Genomic DNA, 4,354 nt, shown 5'->3' on the forward strand with positions numbered 1-4,354 from the left:
ACCGCAAAAAAAACAAAACAAACAAACAAAAAAAACTCCAGGAAAAACCAAAGCTGTACAATAAAATCATGTTTGAAATATGTAACAAAATAAAATAATGGTGTAAGAAAATGGAGTTCATTAAATATTTTAAATAAGTATATTCTCTTTTAAGTGGCCAAGAGATCAAATAGTGACCACGTAAAGAAAGATGTAATACTAGCACACTTCTTGAACCAATGGGAGAAAAATATTTACATAGGTATAAATATGAAAATAGTATGTACTAGTTTTTAATGTTTAGAGTCAGCCTTCAGACAAGATATGGATTTGTTGTTGCTGAGAAACAACTAATGTGAAAGTGTAACTGACAGAAGATGGAAAGTGGGAGGCAGGGGAGGAACATAAAGAAAAGGGTAGAACTCATTTTCATCTTACAGAGTTGAGTCAGGATAATGACTAATATTGATAGAAAGAGAATTTAAAATATTATTTAAAGTTATAAAGATAATCAGTAAAAGAAGTAAAAATAATATATTGGAGGTTTGGCCAAGATGGTGTAGTAGGAATACACTGAGCTCACCTCCTCTCTTGGGCATACCAAAATTACAACTATTTACAGTTACTATTGATGAGAAAGACTGGAATCTACCAGAATAGATCATTTTATATCAAGATATAAAGAAGGAACCACAACAAGACAGGTGGGGGGTGTGGAATCGCCGTATAGTAAAGATTTACACCCCCAGGTGGGCAACCTATAATCAGGAGAATAATTACAATTGCAGAGGTTCTCCCCAAGGCATGAGGGGCCTAAGCTTCACATTGGGTTCCCCAGCATAGGGGTCTACACCAGGAAGACAGGCCTCCAGAATGTTTAGCTTTGAAGTCCTGTGGAGCTTACTTTTGGTAGACACAGAGGACTGTGGGAAATAGAGACTGCACACTTAAAGAGCACACACAAAACCTCACATGCTCTGGGACTCAGGGCAGAAGCAATAATTCGAAAGGAGCTTGGGTCAGAGCAACCTGCTGATCTTGGAGAGTCTCCCAGAGAGGGAAGAGGCAACTAGAGCTCATCCTGGGGACACAGACACCAGCAGGACACATTTTGGAGCACACTCATTCTACCATGTGGACACTGGTGCTGACAAGCACCAACGTGGAATACTTCCTTGAGCTCATCAGTCTTTGGACCCAGCCCAGCCCCTGCCCACCAGCCTGTAGGTTCTGGGAGTCGGATGTCTCAGGCCAAGCAACTAGCTGGGAAGGGACACAGCCCCACCCACCAGCAGGCAGGCTACCTTAAGACTCTGTGAGCTTAGAGCTGTCCCTGGACATGGCCCTGTCCACCAGAGGGCTCAGGACATGTGTGTGCAGGGACTAGAAACTGAGACCCCCCGCCCCCAGGGCCCTGCAGCCAGAGACACTGGGACCCAGCTCCACTCCCATTGGAAGGTATCAGCACCAGGACCACCTGGGCCCTGGCCCCACCAAGCAGCAGGTGGACACCAGCCCCGGGACTATTGCAGCCCCTTAGCCTGCCATGGCAGGAAACAGCTCACCCACCAGCAGGCTGGTACCAGCCCTGGGACATGATGGGCCCCAGCCCTGCCCACCAGCAGGCCAAAACCAGCTCTGAAAAACCTTGGTCCCCTCCAGACACCATGGGGTCAGGCTCCACTCAAAAGGGGGACAACACAAGCTTCTTGACACCCTGGGCCCCTCAGCCAGCTGTGTCAGGAACTGACCCCACACACCAGTGGTCTGATAACAGCTCTGGGTACCCTGGGCCCTGCAGACAGAGACATCAGGACTTGGCTCTGCCTGCCAGTGGGCTGGCACTAGCCCCAGGATATGGCTACAACTAGAAGCATGAAAATTACAAAAGGAAAAAACACATTGGTAAAGGCAAATATTCAGTCAAGGTAGTAAATCATCTATATCTACAATAAGCAGTTATGGGATACACAAAACAATTAACTGTAAAATATGATGTCAAAACAGTAATTGTGAGGGAAGGAGAGTAAAAGTGCAGTATTGTTAAAATGTGTTTGAAATTAAGAAATCAGCAACTTAAATAATCATATATATATATATATATATATATATATATATATATATATTGCTATATGTAAACCTCATGGTAATCACAAACCAAAAATCTATAATAGATACATACCCAAAACCCAGAAAGGAATCCAAATATAACACTAATTACAATCATCAAATCACAAGAGAAGACAACAAAAGACAAAGAAAGGAACAAAAAAGAACTACAAAAACAATTCAGAATAATTAACAAAATGGCAATAAGTACATGCCTATCAATAATTAGTTTATATGTAAATGGTCTAAATGCTCCAATCAAAAGACAAAGAATGTCTAAATGGATACTAAAACAAGATATATATATGCTGCCACAAGACCTATCTATATGCTGCCTATAAGAGACTGACTTCAGATCTAATGACACACACAGACTAAAAGTGAGGGAGTGGAAAAAGATATTCCATGCAAATGGAAATTAAAAGGAAGACAGGTAGCAGTACTTATATCAGCCAAAATAGACTTTAAAATAAAGAATGTAACAAGAAACAAAGGACATTACATAAAGATCAAGGGAATCAATCAAATAAGAAGATATAACAATTGTAAATATATATGGACCCAACATGGGAGTGCCTAAATACATAAAGCACATATTAACAGACATAAAGGGAGAAATTGACAGTAACCCAATAACAGTAGGGCATGTGGACAGAAAATCAATAAAGAAACACCACCCTTAAACAACACGTTAGACCAGATGGTATATATATATGTGTGTGTGTGTGCATGCGCATGTGTGTATATACATATATACATACATACATACACACACATATATACACATATATATAATATTCCACTGAAAAGCAGCAGAATATGCATTCTTTTTGAATACACATGGAACATGAGCACATGGATGCACATGGAACATACTAGGCTACAAAGCAGGTCTCAGTAAATTTAAGAAAACTGAAATCATAATAACCATCATTTCTGACCACAGTGCTATGAGACAGAAATCAACTATAGAAAAAAAGACTGCAAAATACAGAAACACATGGAGGCTACTCAGTAGGCTACTAAACTAGCAATGGATCACTGAAGAAATAAAAAATATCTGGAAACAAATGAACACGAAAACCCAATAATTCAAAATCTATGGGGGCTTGGGGTGCCCGCTCCTCCCCCTGTGGGTGGCTGGGCTGGCAGTGCTGAGCTCCCTGTGTGTGGCACATGGGGCGCCTGATGGATGCAGTGGCAGCGGGCGGTGGCACTTCAGCGGTGTGCTCAGCTGAGACCCCTCCCACTCCCCTGCTCCTCTCATCCACGGCCCCAGCTGTGAGGCCACCATGGCGTCTGGTGAGGAGGACAGCACCAATGGCAGCGCCTTGGAGGCCGTGGGCAAGAGGAGGTGCCTGGGCTTGTTGGCCACTGCCTGGATCACCTTCTACAGCATCACCATGACTGCATGGTGGCTGATACTGGCTTCTACATGTACTGTAGTAAAAATGTACTGGCTGGTACATTTTTATGTGGAAAAAAGAATACACAAAGGTTTATATAAAAGTATTTAGAAGACACTTAAATTTTTTCCAGACATTTGCCTTGCTTGCAGAATTATACCTACTTCTGTGCTTGTGGCTGGGGTCCAAGTGAGTTCAAGAATCTTTATGGTGTTGCTCTTTACTCACAGTATAAAACCAATATAATTTTTTTTATCATTTATATCCTGTCGGAGTTGCTGGTGAACTTCTTACGAGACATGCTGCCTTACCATATGTGAAGAAAAAAGGAATGTTCTCAATAAGACTTCCAAGTACTACAAACAACTACATGCCACCAAAATGGACAATTCAGAAAAAATGGGTAAATTCTGAGAAATCTACAGTCTCCCATGACTGAACCAGGTTTAAATAGAAAATATGAACAGACCAATTACCAGTAATGAAATTGAATAAGTAATTTAAAAAATTCCACAATAACAAATGTTCAGCACCAGATGGCTTCACAGGTGAATTCTACCAAACATTCAAAGAAGAGTTAACACCTATCCTTTTCAAACTATTTCAAAAAACTGCAGAGTAAGGAGCACTTCCAAACTCATTCTACAAGGCCAGCATCACCCTCACCCAAAACTAAACAAAAATATCATCACAAAAAAGAAAATTATAGGCCAGGGTCACTGACAAACATATATGCAAAAATCCTCAAAAAATATTAGCAAACTGAATCTAACAGTACATTAAAAGGATCATACACCATGATCAAGTGGGAATTATCCCAGGGATGCAAGGTTGGTTCAATATCTGCAAACCAATCAGTA

General features: G+C 41.2%; 1 pseudogene; it reads left to right on the forward strand.

Moving 5' to 3' along the window:
* The first annotated feature begins 3,264 nt into the window (after nucleotides 1–3,264).
* LOC131764088 (very-long-chain (3R)-3-hydroxyacyl-CoA dehydratase 1 pseudogene) lies at nucleotides 3,265–3,933 on the forward strand (annotated as a pseudogene).
* Nucleotides 3,934–4,354: the final 421 nt, after the last annotated feature.

This window comes from Kogia breviceps, chromosome 1, assembly GCF_026419965.1.
Source record: "Kogia breviceps isolate mKogBre1 chromosome 1, mKogBre1 haplotype 1, whole genome shotgun sequence".
Lineage (NCBI taxonomy): Eukaryota > Metazoa > Chordata > Mammalia > Artiodactyla > Physeteridae > Kogia > Kogia breviceps.